The following is a 20,194-nucleotide window of genomic DNA, read 5'->3' as shown; positions in this document are numbered from 1 at the left end:
AATAGAGCTACGAGAAGCTGGACGTTGGCTCTGCGATAATGCTGGCAGCGGCGGTCACGAAAATGTACAGTCGAAGGAAGACCGGGCTCCGGACGGGCACATGGCGTCACCGAGAGGGAAGGCCGTCGTGTTCGGCGTATGACCCTGGGCACCACGCTGCATCTGCAGCGGCAATCTGAGCAGCGGTTGGAACCGCAGTGGCACAGCGAACTGTTACAAATCGGTTACATCAACAGCTCCGTACCAGATGCGCTGTAAAACTGGAAGAATGCAAAAAGTTGAAATAAGTGGTTCATGTAATGTTAAAACAACAGCTGATTCCACAAACTGGGGGATATCAAGTATGGGGTCCCACAGGGTTCGGTCTTAGGTCCTTTACTGTTCTTGATATACATTAATGACTTACCATTCCACATTGATGAAGATGCAAAGTTAGTTCTTTTTGCTGATGATACAAGTATAGTAATAACATCCAAAAACCAAGAACTAAGTGATGTAATTGTAAATGATGTTTTTCACAAAATTATTAAGTGGTTCTCAGCAAACGGACTCTCTTTAAATTTTGATAAAACACAGTATATACAGTTCCGTACAGTAAATGGCACAACTCCAGTAATAAATATAGACTTTGAACAGAAGTCTGTAGCTAAGGCAGAATTTTCAAAATTTTTAGGTGTGTCCATTGATGAGAGGTTAAACTGGAAGCAACACATTGATGGTCTACTGAAACGTCTGAGTTCAGCTACGTATGCTATTAGGGTTATTGCAAATTTTGGTGATAAGAATCTCAGTAAATTAGCTTACTATGTCTACTTTCATTCATTGCTTTCGTATGGCATCGTATTCTGGGGTAATTCATCGTTGAGTAGAAAAATATTCATTGCTCAAAAACGTGTAATCAGAATAATTGCTGGAGCCCACCCACGGTCATCCTGCAGACATCTGTTTAAGGATCTAGGGATCCTCACAGTAACCTCACAGTATATATATTCACTTATGAAATTTGTTGTTAATAATCCAACCCAGTTCAAAAAAAAAATGTGTGCATAGCTATAACACCAGGAGAAAGGATCATCTTCACTATGCAGGGTTAATTCTGACTTTGGCACAGAAAGGGGTAAATTATGCTGCCTCAAAAGTCATCGGTCACCTACAAAAAAGCATCAAAAGCCTGACAGATAGCCAACTAACATTTAAATATAAATTAAAAGAATTTCTAGATGACAACTCCTTCTACTCATTGGCTGAATTTTTAGATATAAATTAAGGAAAAAAAAAAACAACTTAAACATTAGTGTCATGCAATATTTTGTGTAATGTAATATCTTGCACAGACACCTTTTATTAACCTGACACGTTCCACGTCATTACGACGTGTCGTATTCATGATCTATGGAACAAGTATTAATCTAATCTAATCTAATCTTCCACTGATCCCAAACTGCCGCCATTTGCGACTTCAATGGTGTCAAGCGAGAGCTCATTGGAGGACAGAATGGAGGTCTTTTCTGATGAAAGCCGGTTCTGCCTCGGGGTCAGTGATGGCCGCGTGTTGGTTAGAAGGAGGCCGGTTGAGGACATGAAACCAACCTGTCTGCGTGCTAAACACACTGGACCTACATCTGGGCACAGGGTCTGCAGTGCGATTTCGTATGACAGCAAGGGCACCCTCTTGGATATCCCACGCATGCTAACTGCTGAATGTACGTGCATCTTGCGGTTCGACCTGTTGTGCTGCCATTCATGAACAGCATTCCAGGGGATGTTTTCCAACAGGATAACGACGGCCGCCCATACGCCGCTGTTGTAATGCAATAAATCGGTTACTTCAAGGATAGCTCCGAACCAGAGGTCCCGTAGCGTGCATTCCTCTGACCCTAAACGTTTTGGTGTTGCGATGTTTTCCCGTCACTGTAGTTTGCCTTTATACTTAACATTTCGTGTCTGTCTATGTGCCCAAAAATTTCTTTTAGCCTTGAAATTTGTGCACCCTCTTACTAACAGAATGCCCCTCTAGTAATGAAAATTGAACAATACTGTTGCCAATGATTGTGCTAATGTTTTCCTGTGCACTGGTTGGAAAGATTACAGTCTGCACCAGACGATACGGCTTTAGATCTTCCAACATTCTTTTGCTTGAGCGGTCACCTATAAAATTAATGTTGAAGTCACCAAATACAACTTATTTTTGTTACTCTTTATAAAGCGAACCCAGAACTTTCTCTAGACTAGACAAAAATGTCCTGAAATGACAATTAGGGGACCTAAAAGAACTGTAATTAATTGTTTAGTTTCACTAAATTCAGCTGCTCCTGAACAACATCGACCTATTCATTGCGGTGCTTTGATACGCCAATAAACTCAAACGTACTTGGCCCTCCACTCCTGAAAGAGCTCCTTGAAAAATAGCCTGCTAATCTGTATCGTGGAAAAGGAAGCTTCTGAATCGTCACATTATTTAAGTGGTGGACTGATGTACCGATAATGTCAGAGTCAATATCTATTAAACAGTTCACCAACTTTATTTCTAATACCTCTTGTATTTGATTAAATATGCTAATTCCTTCATTCCTGAGATATTCGACATTTCTGAAGGTGGATGTTTTATTAGGGAGACTTCCCTTAAGCAGGGATACGTATCACCTGACTTCAGTCCAAAAAAGATGCACTTGTAAGAACAATTACTACAGGAGTTTTCTGGTGAGTGATCCCCCCCCCCCCCCCTGTCTACACTGTCACCCTGAAGCTTTGCGAACCTCTCCTTCCTACACCTAGCGAAGAGTGCAGGCCATGCCTTGTGAAATCCGATCTATCGACAGACTCAGCTGGCACCGCTGTTTTTGAAATCACTCAACGGATAAGAAATGAGAATCAATCACCTTCTTCACCCAGGTCAAATTCAGTCTCGAACAGCAGTTAATTGAATATGTCGAACGAAATGGACAAGACTTGCAAAAGTTTTTTTTTTTTTTTTTGCCAAGTCTGTGACGGAGCATTCATCAGGAGTGGGGTAAACAGTGGTGTATAAAAAAGAATCGACACACAATTTGAATCTAGTCCTTAAAGATGATAGTAGAGGTTAAGAGGTTAAGCAGAAAGTAGCCCTGTGTTTCAAAAGAGTTGAGAATGTCTACAAATTTTTGGTCTAAACGTGCAACGATAGTAAGGAACAATGTGTGGGGACGTTTTGTTGAGTTGAGTTGGCAATGGGGTTTACATGCAGCAGGTACAGAGGACAGGGGCTACTGACAATGCGTCGTGACCCTCAAGACTGTGCCTAGTTAAGCCCCTGTAACAGGTGCAAACTTTTTTTGGAGTCTTTGTGTTTTTCACTAGCAGCAGTGGTGGACCACCACCTATCCCAGGACAGTGTTACTGTAAATTTTTCTTTCCACATTTCCGTTTTTGTAAAGTTCTTATAGCGACGCGAAACTGTACTGGTATTTTAATAATAATAATAATAATACTAATAGTAGGATTGTGGATTCCAAAAGCGCTTTTGATTCTGTTGACAGAGAAAGAATAGACAAAATAATTCGAGAATTTGGTGTAAATTTTAAACTGGCGGACCTAATCCGTGGAACACACACTCCTTTCCGAATTTATTTTGAGTTCTAGAAATCCTTACAACATTTTTCGAGAAAAGAGAAAAAACTGGTAACGAGAAAGAACAGTAACGAATATGTGTGTTGTAGAGAACCTGATTGCAGCTTTTTGAAGAGAGCTATATAGGATCTTCTAAAATTAACATCACATATAATTCATGACGCAAACTTCAGCATTCTGAAAGATACTGTTCCCATAAGATCCGTTCCTCAAAGAAAAGTTGGTAAAACCTTGTGCAGCATGAATTAGTTTCATTATTTGTAAACCAGCTGTAAAAGAAATTATGTGTATACAAATGTAGTTAACCAAGCTTCTTTAATTCTAGGGTTTAGAATTCCCAAGTAATGTTATGCTTTGTGGTTAACCATGCAAAACATTCTTTCAGCCTCTGCTGCGTTATTGTTTGACTAGATTGTTTTTTAGTTTTGGAATTGTATGCGAAGATCTGAATTACTCTTGTTCAAATTTGTTATTAATTCTTTTCTCTTGAAGTGCCTATTGACTACATGTCATCTAAAAGAAAATAATTGGAAATGAGCGTATGGCATCGTTGGCCGCGAGGCCCCACCCGCGGAAGTTCAGCCGCCAAGTGCAAGTCTTATTTCAGTCGATGCCACATTTGGCGACTTGCGCGCCGTTGATGAGGAGGACAACACAACACCCAGTCCACAAGCGGAGAAAATCTCAACCTGGCCAGGAATCGAACCCCGGGCCGCTGCACTGGAGGCAAGCACGTGACCACCCAGCTAAGCAGGCGGACATCTCAAAGAATATATCTCAGACAGACAACTTCGACTAATTCACTTGTCTTGTATTTTCGAAATCACGACTGATACATATTAGATGTTGTAAGTGCTGAGTTAGGCTGCCAGCCGGTAAGTAATATTGCTTTGTTAATCCTCTGATAAGGCAGATAAAATGCTGATCACTTTGTAATCACGTCCTAAGTTTGGATTACCGTTCTTGGGTATAAGTCTAATCTGCTAGTAACTTACGTCATCACCACTTAGGAAATTCTGAGTGTACAATAGTATAATATGCGTGTTTGTCATTAATTAATGCAAACTTCTAATAATTAATTTTAATGACTAATTGATAGACAATACTATGTTTATATTAACAGATTTATATGTTTCAAGACGATTAAGGATGCGAGAAATTACAATCGTAAGTACCACAGTTATTTAAGAAAAGATGCGAGAGTCCATAGCTCTACGGGCAACGGCAAAAGAAAGGCGTTAAGTCATGTGGGATAGAACTTGTATGTTTCTGTCCTCTTTGTTTGATGTCGTTGGAATCACGAAGTCGACGTAAATATTTTGAGAGTTCTGGTTTTTCTGTAATGCTGAATTAATTATTGTAAGAAATATTGTTTGTGAACAGAAGTCGTCAATTCTCTGACGAGTGGTAGGGTGGATTTTATATATTTCCATAGCGTCAAAGCAGGGTGGAAATCTGGTTTCGGGCTTCCGCAGAAATTTTTAAAAGTTGTTGCACGTGGATCTACAAAATCGGCGAGCCCACTGTTGTACACGCAGTAGAATATTCATAAGCGCAGGCGCATGGAATTGGAATGACCTAGTAAAATCAACGCTTAGGATAATTTCACGGTTTCGGGTTGTGGACTTCAGTTTTTTCTTGGTAGCGCGACGAAAGATAAATAGGGTGGTTAACAGCTGTATGAAATGTGTTATTTCAGAGGTACTGCGTCTAACAGACCGAGGCTAATCCAGGAGAAACATTAACACTAATTATGAAGTTAGCGTTACACTTTCAATTCACTGTACTTAGCGAAATACAGCATTCACTCCACCACTAAAACATTCATAGCTGTTTGTACAGATCTAAGTGAAATAAACTGAAAAATGATTGCACTTCAGTAAAACTGAATTGAATGCAGTCTACCAAATTCTGTTAATAGTTATTTCAGCTGGCAAGTTTAAGTGTGCTTTGCCGAGTTTCTGTTACCTGTTTTCCTGGCGATTTCGAACATGTTGCACGATTTTTCTCTGTCGAACGCCTTTTCCAGATCGACAGATCCTGTGAACGTACCTTCATTATTCTTCAGCCTTGCTTTCATTATCAACCGCACCGTCACAACTGTCTCTTTGGTGCCTTTATCTTTCCTAAAGCAAAACTGATCGTCATCTAAAAGATCATCAATTTTCTTTTCCACTCATCTGTATATTAGTCTTGTCAGCAACTTTGATACAATTGCTGTAGCTGCTAAGTTGTTTGTGCGGTCATTTTCGCACTTGTCGGCTCTTGCTGTCTACGGAATTATGTGGATAATGTTTTCCGAAAGTCTGATGGTATATGCCAGTTTCACACTTTATTCATACCTACGTAAATAATCGTTTTGTTGCCACTTCCCCCAATGATTTTAGGAATACCTATGGAATGTTGTCTGTCCCTACCGCCTCATTTGATTTTAAGTCTCCCAAAGCTCTTCTAAATTCTGATCCTAATATCGGAGCCCCAATCTCTTCCCTATGGACTCCTGTTTCTTACTCTATTACGTCCTCAGATAAGTCCTCCTCCTCATAAAACCCCTCAATGTACTTTCCACCTATCCGCTCTCTCTTCTGCATGGAATTCCCATTGTATCTTTAATCTTACTGCTCCTGCTTTTAATTTTACCGAAGGTTGTTTTGTTTTGACTCTTCTATACGTGAGTCATTCCTTCCGACAATCATTTCTTTTTCGATTTATTCACATATTTATGGCGTCATTTTGCCTTAGCTTCCCTGCACCACCCATTTATTTCAGTCCTACGTGATTTGTATTTCTGTATTTCTGAATTTACCTGAACATTTTTATGTTTCCTTCTTTCATCAATGAACTGAAGTATTCCTTCTGTTACCCATGGATTCTCCGCAGTTACCTCCTCTGTACCTATGTTTTTCTCTCCAACTGGTGAGATTTCTCCTTTTAGAGATGTCCATTCCTCTTAAACCGAACTGCCTACCAAACTATTCATTTTTGCAGCATCTATAGCCTCGGAGAGCTTCAAGCATATATCTTCATTCCTTACTACTTACGTATCCCACTTCTTCACGCCTTGATTTTTTCTGTTTAGTACCTTAAATATCAGCCTGCTCTGCATCATTATTGAATTGTGGTCTGAGTCTATATCTACCTCTGGGTACGCCTTGCAATCCAATATTTGATTTCGAAATCTCTGCCTGACCGTGATGTAATCTGGCTGAAATTCTTCCGTATCTCCCGGCCTTTTCCAAGTACACCTCCTTCTCTTGTGATTCTTGAACAGAGTATTTGCTTTTACTATCTGAAATTTATTGCCGACCTGAATTAGTCGGCCTCATTCCTACTACCAAGCCCATATTTTCCCGAAACCCTCCTCCCTGCTCCTTCCTATACAACCGTATTCCTATCCCCCATGAGTAATACATTTTCATTTTCCTTTGCGTTCTGAATCACACGTACAATATCTTCATATACTCTTTCTAGCTCTTCATCTAATGTTTACGAGATCGGCATGTATACCTGAACTATTGTCGACCGTGTGGCGGTTTACTGTCGATTCTGATGAGAGCAACCGTATCACTGCATTTACATAACAGATAATTATAATACACTCCTGGAAATGGAAAAAACAACACATTGACACCGGTGTGTCAGACCCACCATACTTGCTCCGAACACTGCGAGAGGGCTGTACAAGCAATGATCACACGCACGGCACAGCGGACACACCAGGAACCGCGGTGTTGGCCGTCGAATGGCGCTAGCTGCGCAGCATTTGTGCACCGCCGCCGTCAGTGTCAGCCAGTTTGCCGTGGCATACGGAGCTCCATCGCAGTCTTTAACACTGGTAGCATGCCGCGACAGCGTGGACGTGAACCGTATGTGCAGTTGACGGACTTTGAGTGAGAGCGTATAGTGGGCATGCGGGAGGCCGGGTGGACGTACCGCCGAATTGCTCAACACGTGGGGCGTGAGGTCTCCACAGTACATCGATGTTGTCGCCAGTGGTCGGCGGAAGGTGCACGTGCCTGTCGACCTGGGACCGGACCGCAGCGACGCACGGATGCACGCCAAGACCGTAGGATCCTACACAGTGCCGTAGGGGACCGCACCGCCACTTCCCAGCAAATTAGGGACACTGTTGCTCCTGGGGTATCGGCGAGGACCATTCGCAACCGTCTCCATGAAGCTGGGCTACGGTCCCGCACACCGTTAGGCCGTCTTCCGCTCACGCCCCAACATCGTGCAGCCCGCCTCCAGTGGTGTCGCGACAGGCGTTAATGGAGGGACGAATGGAGACGTGTCGTCTTCAGCGATGAGAGTCGCTTCTGCCTTGGTGCCAATGATGGTCGTATGCGTGTTTGGCGCCGTGCAGGTGAGCGCCACAATCACGACTGCATACGACCGAGGCACACAGGGCCAACACCCGGCATCATGGTGTGGGGAGCGATCTCCTACACTGGCCGTACACCACCGGTGATCGTCGAGGGGACACTGAATAGTGCACGGTACATCCAAACCGTCATCGAACCCATCGTTCTACCATTCCTAGACCGGCAAGGGAACTTGCTGTTCCAACAGGACAATGCACGTCCGCATGTATCCCGTGCCACCCAACGTGCTCTAGAAGGTGTAAGTCAACTACCCTGGCCAGCAAGATCTCCGGATCTGTCCCCCATTGAGCATGTTTGGGACTGGATGAAGCGTCGTCTCACGCGGTCTGCACGTCCAGCACGAACGCTGGTCCAACTGAAGCGTCAGGTGGAAATGGCATGGCAAGCCGTTCCACAGGACTATATCCAGCATCTCTACGATCGTCTCCATGGGAGAATAGCAGCCTGCATTGCTGCGAAAGGTGGATATACACTGTACTAGTGCCGACATTGTGCATGCTCTGTTGCCTGTGTCTATGTGCCTGTGGTTCTGTCAGTGTGATCATGTGATGTATCTGACCCCAGGAATGTGTCAATAAAGTTTCCCCTTCCTGGGACAATGAATTCACGGTGTTCTTATTTCAATTTCCAGGAGTGTATATTTCTGTGACGCGTACGACGGAAGAGCATATGGCTGTTCGTTAGTGGACAACCGTGCAGTCTATCCTATCTGCAGGTGTAACTGGCACCTAGATACTTCCTAAGCTAGCACCAACAAAAGAAAACACCCTGTTACTTATCAAAGAGTTTCAAAGAAATGAAAATGTTGCCAATGATTGACGCTCCGTGAGGCCTCCTGTATCGCAAGAGACTGTTCAGCGAATTAGAGAAGATATGCAAGGAAATCCATGTGCATCAACTTGTTGTTAAGCAACGATTTGACGACACAAAATCAACGATGTTGAAAGTTTTGCGCTTTCCGAAAGAAAAGAAAAGAGTACAGAATTCAGCTGCTCCGCAAATTAGACCACGAAGAAGAGGCAGTTCGCCATGCTGCATGTCACCATATAAAAATCCGAACACAACGAACACCTCTTGGATCGTATGTGGCCACACTGCGCATCTGCAGAAAAGTTAACAAACGTAAATGGCGCTTACAGAGCAACGAGATGCCTAACGCTACCACTGAATGGCACAGAGAGACAGCGAAAGTGAGCGTGTGTTTTAGCCTCACAAAGACTACAGTTCATAGACTGTTCATTTTTGCAGAAGAAACAATTACAGGGAACATTTATCTTGATGTTCAGGAACAATTAATGGAACTGCACTTCAGAAACAAGGCACAGCTCACACTGTTGTGTTCGACCAGGAATAATCTTTCATTTTGCTCTCATAGGTAAGTAGTACTAGAAGCTACCTCGAAGATTTACCAGTCGGTGGATAGGTACAGGTTCAGCAAGACGGTGGCCATCGCGTTCATCTGATTTGACATTCTTGGGTTTCTTCGCTTGGAGATACATAAAATCAGGGGTGTACAAAACTAAGATAAGGAACCCCCAAGATCAAAGAGATAGAACCTGGAATGCAGCGTTAGCTATTTCCGAAGGTGTGCTCCAGAAGACATTCAGATTTGCTCTTCAGCTATGGAAACTGATACTTGGTACATGAACTCAGCTCTAAGTAAGTGCAAGGACTACGCATCAAACAAACGTCACTCGTAAGAAAGACAATTTTATTAACCAAAATACTGATCAGCCAGATCATTATGGCCACTGACCTAGCCGTCCGGTGTGTCCGAGAGGTTCTAGGCGCTACAGTCTGGAACCGCGCGACCACTACGGTCGCAGGTTCGAATCCTGCCTCGGGCATGGATGTGTGTGATGTCCTTAGGTTAGTTAGGTTTAAGTAGTTCTAATTTCTAGGGAACTGATGACCTCAGATGTTAAGTCTCATAGTGCTCAGACCCATTTTAACCATTTTGAACCACTGACCTGCTATCCACAGAAACCTGTACAGGCGATTGTAGCGTCAGCTAACGAGGAATGGCTGCTAGTGAAACACACGCACGGTGCACGGTGCGCGTAGTATCAGTGAGCGTGCGGTCTGTAGAATTTGACCGAGAGCAGATTGCGTTGGTCTGGAGGCTCGGCACGAGCACTTCGGAAATTGGACGACTTGTGGGGTGTTCAGGGAGTGCTGCGGTGAGTCTCTTCAACATGTGGCGAAATCAAGGTGAAACCACATCCAGATTTCGTGGGGTTCGGCGGCCACCCCTCATTACCGATGTCGGACGTCGTAGGCCGGGCAGACTGGTAAAAGAGGCCAGGAGACACTGTGGCGGAACTATCATCAGACTTGAATGCTGCGCAGAGTACAAGTGAGCCAGAACACATAGTGCACCGATTACTCTTAATGATGGGCTTCCGCAGCCGACGACCCATGAATTTTCCAATGTTAAAATCACGACATCGACAACTACGACTGAAATGGACGTGTGACCATCAGCACTGAACGTTCGCGCTGTGGGAGAGCGTTGCATGGTTTTCGTCATGTCGACTGATAGGCACGAATTCCTCGTCTCCCAGGGGAACAGATCCTTGACACCTGTACTGCGAGACAGAAACAATTTGGCGGCTGCTCCATTATGTTCTGGGGACCATTCTCGTGGGCATCCTTGAGTGCAGTGGAGCTCATGCAAGACGCCATGATGGCCAAAGGAGCATCGGACACTCGTTGTAGACCATGTACACCACTTCATGATGATCATCTTCTCCGAAAGCAGTGGCATTTTTCAGTAAGATAATGCGCCATGTCACAAGGCCAGGAGTGTGATGTAGTGGTTCGTGGCATCAGAGCTCATCACCACCTTCCCCGAAATTTAAGTCAATTAGGTGAGTTGTCTGTGCAGATGTTGTCCATCTTTCTCTAGTGGCCTACCACGACGCACTGCCGCTGTTAGGTACTTGGTCTTAATGTTCTGGCTGATGTTAACTTGCCCAATGCAACCCAAACATCAGCAAAAGCCCATAGAGTTGAGTGACTATACAACACATGGAGTAGGACTTAAACTCATCCAGCAGTTTCATGCGCTGAACACCATGTAAGAGGAGGCTAGCCAGTTTAGCGCAGTAGACACTACGTCCATAACCCACAGATAAACTCTTTGAGAATCTTAATAAAAAAATGAAAACAAAGGGAATAACAAAACATTTAGGCAACGTGTAAACAACCACCCCAAATTGCAGAATACAAACTCTTAATTTCAGCAGCAAGGGAGTGTGGCCATTCACAATGATGTTAACTGTAAGGCCTTATTCCGTTGTACACTTAACGTAGGAAATTGAAGCACAATGTCGCAAGTACAATTAATCTTCAGAACAACAGTTTGGTAAAATGGTCTGGAACAATAACTTACGAGAACATAGCTCGTCATCAGGATGACTGATTTTGGCGTTTCCATCCAACCACCGTAGATCTTGTGCTGCCGGCGGAATATACACATGGTGGTTTGACACAACTATGTCGAAAACGACGCATCATCAAAAAAAAAGTTCTAGGTGAAAAGTTAATATCAGTAAAGCGGGCGGTTGTATCTTAAAATGGGAACCCATCATTTTATTGCGTATTAGGAGTCTACGCCAAACAATACGTACAGTTTACTCAAACCATTGTTTTCTATTCGTGGTAGACGGCACTGTAACAGACAAACATAAATTGAGCCTAGTTTTGCAATTAAGAACCGGCGAATTTGATTGTACATTTCATTTACGATGAAAATATAAACATTTGTGTTCTAACGTATAATACTGACGGTGAAATGTCACTTGAGTGTTAAAATTATGATTGTACAGTACAAAAAAAATGGCAAGGCATTGACATTTCTGGCAAATAAGCTACGTTTATGATAACGTAGTTTTCTGTTCCATACGGGGTTGACTGTGGTGAGCCCCTAAAAAATCGGAATGCTTGATTTCGGTGACCGCCCTCGAATCTCGTCACTAGAGTGACTGATTTTGGTGTGTGTTTCCATCCGCCAGCGGCGGAATACAAACCACAACCATTGTAACGAAATAAGATGTCCGTGAAGTAACAGTGAGAGGCGCACCCGCCATGGTTACACGCGTATCGCGTCAACGCTCACTCGCTCGCCTCATCGCTCAGCCCCCCACCACATGGCGCGTCCCACTGAGGCGCCGGAGCTTTTGTAGGACGAACAGCGAACGTCGTCAGCAGCACTGCTCTTCCGGCACACCTGGCGTAACGGGTGTTGAACCTGTCGCAGAGAAGATCGAAATAATTCTAATTTATGGCGAGCCTGCAAGAAGCGCCCCAGTAGTGAGAGGTAAAGGGACTCACCGAAATCAAGCACCCCAACAGTCAGAGGCAAAGGTCTCACTGAAATCATGCACCCCAGTGATGACAGGCAACGGGATATATCAAGCATCCCAGTGGGAACAGGGAACTATTATGTTCAAGTCGCCGTTTCCGGATAACGCTATGAAGTCGCAAGCTAACTGTAGTTTCTAACCAAAAACTGAAACGGCTAACATTATTGTACTGTACAATCAAATCTGCAACATTGAAATAAATTTTGAATATAAACAACAATCATTATAACACAAAGGTTTACATTTACGTCGTAAATGGAATGTAAAATCAAATGCGTCGTTCTTAGTTGCAGAAACATGCACACTTGGTATTTGTCCATTACAGCATCATCCACAACCAATGGGAAATAATAGTTTGAGTAAACTATAAGTATTTTTGGAGTAGAATCCGAATATGCAATAGAAATGGGGAGTTCCCGTTTGAAAATACAAAGTTGACCACCGCACAAAAAAATGGTTCAAATGGCTCTGAGCACTATGGGACTCAACTGCTGAGGTCATTAGTCCCCTAGAACTTAGAACTAGTTAAACCTAACTAACCTAAGGACATCACACACATCCATGCCCGAGGCAGGATTCGAACCTGCGACCGTAGCGGTCTCGCGGTTCCAGACTGCAGCGCCAGAACCGCGCGGCCACTTCGGCCGGCCTGACCACCGCACACACACCCCCTCCCCCACCATGTAGGAGAGATGGTTAGTAGGTGGCAAATTGTAGCAGAGAGAGACATCCCCTTTTCTAATATTAACTTCTCACCTAGAACATTTCTTTTTCATATGATGTGTCATTTTCGAGATATTTAGTTGTCTTACGGGGTATAGACAGAGTAAAAGCAGACGTGCAGAGGCACACTTAACCTTTAAACAACTTTGATTAAAGAGAGTGAGTACATACCTCTGAAGACTCAACTTACTTTTTTAAATGAAAACCTCGTACTAAGCAACACAGACTGGCTGAAACTCGAACAAGAAACAAAATTAAAACAATAATGCGAGAAAGCAAATCCGTTACTGGAAACGTAATGTTAATTACCAACCGCACACATTTTTTCATAGGGCACTTTATAGCCTTAGTTTCCCTTGCCTCTACAGCTAAACAAGAGTTTCACAAATCCTCCAGCAGTGGCGGCACCGTTCGTCTGCATCAAAACTATGAAATACGCGGCGCGCGGCCTCTTAGCGGACAATTGGTCAAGCACTGGCTATATTCAGAGTCACAGAGATTAGAAGTACAGTCTATCGACGACTCAGAAAAAATGTTTCGAAATAGACGGAGCCATATTAAAATGCGTCGAAAAAGTATAGAGAATTTGATGCGTATTGTGTAAATGCATCCACTATTTCTCAGAAATGAATCGAGACTTCTTGAGCACTCTGTACACGGAATTCCATTATGTCAGCTGACTCCGGCTGTGGAGGTCAACGCACTTTATGTAAAATGTCTCATATCCTCTCAGAGACGCTGATAAAACTAAACTGGCAGGGGCTTGAAGATAGATGCTAACTATGCCGCCAAAGTCTGCTTGCGAGGTTTGAAAACAAGCTGTTAGTGAGAAATCCAGGAATATGCTGCAGTCCCCACGTATTGCTCCGCCAGGGATCGTGAAGATAAGACAAGCCTAGTTATAGGGCACACACAGGCGTTTATGCAGTCATGCTCTCCGCTCTCCATGCCTCAAGATAATTGAAACAATCCATAACAAATATTGAAGTGGGGAGTACTATCTGCCGTGGACTTCACAGTGGTTTGCAGAATATACACTCCTGGAAATTGAAATAAGAACACCGTGAATTCATTGTCCCAGGAAGGGGAAACTTTATTGACACATTCCTGGGGTCAGATACATCACATGATCACACTGACAGAACCACAGGCACATAGACACAGGCAACAGAGCATGCACAATGTCGGCACTAGTACAGTGTATATCCACCTTTCGCAGCAATGCAGGCTGCTATTCTCCCATGGAGACGATCGTAGAGATGCTGGATGTAGTCCTGCGGAACGGCTTGCCATGCCATTTCCACCTGGCGCCTCAGCGGGACCAGCGTTCGTGCTGGACGTGCAGACCGCGTGAGACGACGCTTCATCCAGTCCTAAACATGCTCAATGGGGGACAGATCCGGAGATCTTGCTGGCCAGGGTAGTTGACTTACACCTTCTAGAGCACGTTGGGTGGCACGGGATACATGCGGACGTGCATTGTCCTGTTGGAACAGCAAGTTCCCTTGCCGGTCTAGGAATGGTAGAACGATGGGTTCGATGACGGTTTGGATGTACCGTGCACTATTCAGTGTCCCCTCGACGATCACCAGTGGTGTACGGCCAGTGTAGGAGATCGCTCCCCACACCATGATGCCGGGTGTTGGCCCTGTGTGCCTCGGTCGTGTGCAGTCCTGATTGTGGCGCTCACCTGCACGGCGCCAAACACGCATACGACCATCATTGGCACCAAGGCAGAAGCGACTCTCATCGCTGAAGACGACACGTCTCCATTCGTCCCTCCATTCACGCCTGTCGCGACACCACTGGAGGCGGGCTGCATGATGTTGGGGCGTGAGCGGAAGACGGCCTAACGGTGTGCGGGACCGTAGCCCAGCTTCATGGAGACGGTTGCGAATGGTCCTCGCCGATACCCCAGGAGCAATAGTGTCCCTAATTTGCTGGGAAGTGGCGGTGCGGTCCCCTACGGCACTGCGTAGGATCCTATGGTCTTGGCGTGCATCCGTGCGTCGCTGCGGTCCGGTCCCTGGTCGACGGGCACGTGCACCTTCCGCCGACCACTGGCGACAACATCGATGTACTGTGGAGACCTCACGACCCACGTGTTGAGCAATTCGGCGGTACGTCCACCCGGCCTCCCGCATGCCCACTATACGCCCTCGCTCAAAGTCCGTCAACTGCACATACGGTTCACGTCCACGCTGTCGCGGCATGCTACCAGTGTTAAAGATTGCGATGGAGCTCCGTATGCCACGGCAAACTGGCTGACACTGACGGCGGCGGTGCACAAATGCTGCGCAGCTAGCGCCATTCGACGGCCAACACCGCGGTTCCTGGTGTGTCCGCTGTGCCGTGCGTGTGATCATTGCTTGTACAGCCCTCTCGCAGTGTCCGGAGCAAGTATGGTGGGTCTGACACACCGGTGTCAATGAGTTCTTTTATCCATTTCCAGGAGTGTAGCTGCAGCTGGAGAGAAATTTACGGTTCACAATGTTTAATTCAGTTTATTGTATGGTGTTTACAATGTCGCTTATTCTAAATTTTCGTCTTCCCCAATCATTAGTAACACATTAATCATTTTCGGTAGTACAACGAAACTTATTGATGGAGAGGTGGTGGACATGATCTTAATTTATGGGGAATGTCTTCCAGGTGGACGCTGTCCAACTCGTTGCCCCACCTTCATTAGCACTATCACAAGACTTTGTGACACTCGAAAGTTGCCCCACTACAATCAACACGAAGTAAGACTGCTATCAACGAAGGTATTGTAACATGTCCGCATGCCAGCCCTCGTCAAATAGAGGTTGCTATCAGGCAAAGAAAAGTTTCGCATCTTCGTCAAGAGTGCACACTGAAGAAGATAGTAACATATAAAGAAGTCCAGGTAAGTCTTCATCCAGAAGTTCCGTAAAATGGCTGATGATAAACATTAAAAACATCCTCGTTAGCTGTTGGGTGACATGAAGTCTTTTTTTTTCTAATGGTGACCTTTGAATTGTTAGTACTAGTAGATTCAGAGTTTCTAAAGCCACAGTTGCTATACAGCAATCATAGAGCTAAATTATTTTACTGTATTTATTCAGCCTCGCTTCATACAAATGGCATCAAAACTGATTTGAACTTCTAACAAAGTCATCATCAGATGGTGTGTCTAGAAAGTAATTAGAGGAAAATTCAAATAGAAAGTAAGTAAATTACACTTTTCAAACCAACTTCTACGCGAAGCTGCAGCCACGATTTTTTTTAAACAATCTCTTTCGTGTGTGGTCGGTTACAGAGATATTGTCCATAATAGCCCCTTTGCATCTGTTCAACATCCCCTGTTTGGAAGCAGCTGCTCAGGAACCGTTGTACAGCTTTGGTGTTTACTCGCGTCAGCTACACGTGTTACCGGCCGCTTGTCTCATATTCATGTCCACTCTGAAGTCATAAAGGAAATATACCGTCATCAACTATTGCGTCTAATATGATATACGTATGTATGTTTGTATGAGAAAGGTGATACACCCTCTGATTTCTATAAGAATGTAATAATCCAATCACCAAAGACGGTGGCTGTCGACGGGTCATTTATCATCAGTTAAATATATCATGGTTCCAAAACATTGACAAGAATTATGTACAGAAACGTGAAATGACTGGAAGAAACGTTCCAGGGAAAAGATGAGAGAGGGAACACATGAGCCAATTTTGACCATAACTTATTTTACACAACAGAAAGAAAAATGCGAATCCATATTTAGATCACACTGCGAGTATAAAATAAATGAAAATGTTGACGCAAATATACTCTTTGAAGCTCAGAAGTTGACAGGGTGAAATACAGGGACTGAAAGGTTGTATACTGTTTGTACAGAAAGTAGGGTGCAGTTCTAGGAGTCATGGAACATGAAATAGAGGGGATGGTTGAGAAGGGAGTGAGGAGGAGCTGTGGCCAGTCTATCACCACATGTACTCCGTTCACAGAACCATTAGTAGAGAAAACTGAGGAGATATTTACAGTTGTTGTTGTTGTTGTTGTGGTCTTCAGTCCTGAGACTGGTTTGATGCAGCTCTCCATGCTACTCTATCCTGTGCAAGCTTTTTCATCTCCCAGTACCTACTGCAACCTACATCCTTCTGAATCTGCTTAGTGTATTCATCTCTTGGTCTCCCTCTACGATTTTTACCCTCCACGCTGCCCTCCAATACTAAATTGGTGATCCCTTGATGCCTCAGAACATGTCCCACCAACCGATCCCTTCTTCTGGTCAAGTTGTGCCACAAACTTCTCTTCTCCCCAATCCTATTCAATACTTCCTCATTAGTTATGTGATCTTCCCATCTAATCTTCAGCATTCTTCTGTAGCACCACATTTCGAAAGCTTCTATTCTCTTCTTGTCCAAACTATTTATCGTCCATGTTTCACTTCCATACATGGCTACACTCCATACGAATACTTTCAGAAACGACTTACTGACACTTAAATCAATACTGGATGTTAACAAATTTCTCTTCTTCAGAAACGCTTTCCTTGCCATTGCCAGCCTACATTTTATATCCTCTCTACTTCGACCATCATCAGTTATTTTGCTCCCCAAATAGCAAAACTCCTTTACTATTTTAAGTGCCTCATTTCCTAATCTAATTCCCTCAGCATCACCCGACTTAATTAGACTACATTCCATTATCCTTGTTTTGCTTTTGTTGATGTTCATCTTATATCCTCCTTTCAAGACACTGTCCATTCCATTCAACTGCTCTTCCAAGTCCTTTGCTGTCTCTGACAGAATTACAATGTCATCGGTGAACCTCAAAGTTTTTATTTCTTCTCCATGAATTTTAATACCTACTCCGAATTTTTCTTTTGTTTCCTTTACTGCTTGCTCAATATACAGATTGAACAACATCGGGGAGAGGCTACAACCCTGTCTTACTCCCTTCCCAACCACTGCTTCCCTTTCATGTCCCTCGACTCTTATAACTGCCATCTGGTTTCTGTACAAATTGTAAATAGCCTTTCGCTCCCTGTATTTTACCCCTGCCACCTTTAGAATTTGAAAGAGAGTATTCCAGTCAACATTGTCAAAAGCTTTCTCTAAGTCTACAAATGCTAGAAACGTAGGTTTGCCTTTCCTTAATCTTTCTTCTAAGATAAGTCGTAAGGTCAGTATTGCCTCACGTGTTCCAGTGTTTCTACGGAATCCAAACTGATCTTCCCCGAGGTTGGCTTCTACTAGTTTTTCCATTCGTCTGTAAAGAATTCGTGTTAGTATTTTGCAGCTGTGACTTATTAAGCTGATAGTTCGGTAATTTTCACATCTGTCAACACCTGCTTTCTTTGGGATTGGAATTATTATATTCTTCTTGAAGTCTGAGGGTATTTCGCCTGTTTCATACATCTTGCTCACCAGATGGTAGAGTTTTGTCAGGACTGGCTCTCCCAAGGCCGTCAGTAGTTCCAATGGAATGTTGTCTACTCCGGGGGCCTTGTTTCGACTCAGGTCTTTCAGTGCTCTGTCAAACTCTTCACGCAGTATCATATCTCCCATTTCATCTTCATCTACATCCTCTTCCATTTCCATAATATTGTCCTCAAGTACATCGCCCTTGTATAGACCCTCTATATACTCCTTCCACCTTTCTGCTTTCCCTTCTTTGCTTAGAACTGGGTTTCCATCTGAGCTCTTGATATTCATACAAGTCGTTCTCTTATCTCCAAAGGTCTCTTTAATTTTCCTGTAGGCGGTATCTATCTTACCCCTAGTGAGATAGGCCTCTACATCCTTACATTTGTCCTCTAGCCATCCCTGCTTAGCCATTTTGCACTTCCTGTCAATCTCATTTTTGAGACGTTTGTATTCCTTTTTGCCTGTTTCACTTACTGCATTTTTATATTTTCTCCTTTCATCAATTAAATTCAATATTTCTTCTGTTACCCAAGGATTTCTACTAGCCCTCGTCTTTTTACCTACTTGATCCTCTGCTGCCTTCACTATTTCATCCCTCAAAGCTACCCATTCTTCTTCTACTGTATTTATTTCCCCCATTCCTGTCAATTGCTCCCTTATGCTCTCCCTGAATCTCTGTACAACCTCAGGTTCTTTTAGTTTATCCAGGTCCCATCTCCTTAAATTCCCACCTTTTTGCAGTTTCTTCAGTTTTAATCTACAGGTCATAACCAATAGATTGTGGTCAGAGTCCACATCTGCCCCTGGAAATGTCTTACAATTTAAAACCTGGTTCCTAAATCTCTGTCTTACCATTATATAATCTGTCTGATACCTTTTAGTATCTCCAGGGTTCTTCCATGTATACAACCTTCTTTCATGATTCTTAAACCAAGTGTTAGTTATGATTATGTTGTGCTCTGTGCAAAATTCGACCAGGCGGCTTCCTCTTTCATTTCTGTCCCCCAATCCATATTCACCTACTATGTTTCCTTCTCTCCCTTTTCCTACACTCGAATTCCAGTCACCCATGACTATTAAATTTTCGTCTCCCTTCACAATCTGAATAATTTCTTTTATTTCATCATACATTTCTTCAATTTCTTCGTCATCTGCAGAGCTAGTTGGCATATAAACTTGTACTACTGTGGTAGGCGTGGGCTTCGTATCTATCTTGGCCACAATAATGCGTTCACTCTGCTGTTTGTAGTAGCTTACCCGCATTCCTATTTTCCTATTCATTATTAAACCTACTCCTGCATTACCCCTATTTGATTTTGTATTCATAACCCTGTAGTCACCTGACCAGAAGTCTTGTTCCTCCTGCCACCGAACTTCACTAATTCCCACTATATCTAACTTCAACCTATCCATTTCCCTTTTTAAATTTTCTAACCTACCTGCCCGATTAAGGGATCTGACATTCCACGCTCCGATCCTTAGAACGCCAGTTTTCTTTCTCCTGATAACGACATCCTCTAGAGTAGTCCCCGCCCGGAGATCCGAATGGGGGACTATTTTACCTCCGGAATATTTTACCCAAGAGGACGCCATCATCATGTAATCATACAGTAAAGCTGCATGCCCTCGGGAAAAATTACGGCTGTAGTTTCCCCTTGCTTTCAGCCGTTCGCAGTACCAGCACAGCAAGGCCGTTTTGGTTATTGTTACAAGGCCAGATCA

This window comes from Schistocerca serialis, chromosome 5 (assembly GCF_023864345.2).
Source record: "Schistocerca serialis cubense isolate TAMUIC-IGC-003099 chromosome 5, iqSchSeri2.2, whole genome shotgun sequence".
Taxonomy (NCBI): Eukaryota; Metazoa; Arthropoda; class Insecta; order Orthoptera; family Acrididae; genus Schistocerca; species Schistocerca serialis.
The sequence above is the reverse complement of the archived record's forward strand: the minus strand, read 5'-3'. Positions refer to the sequence as shown.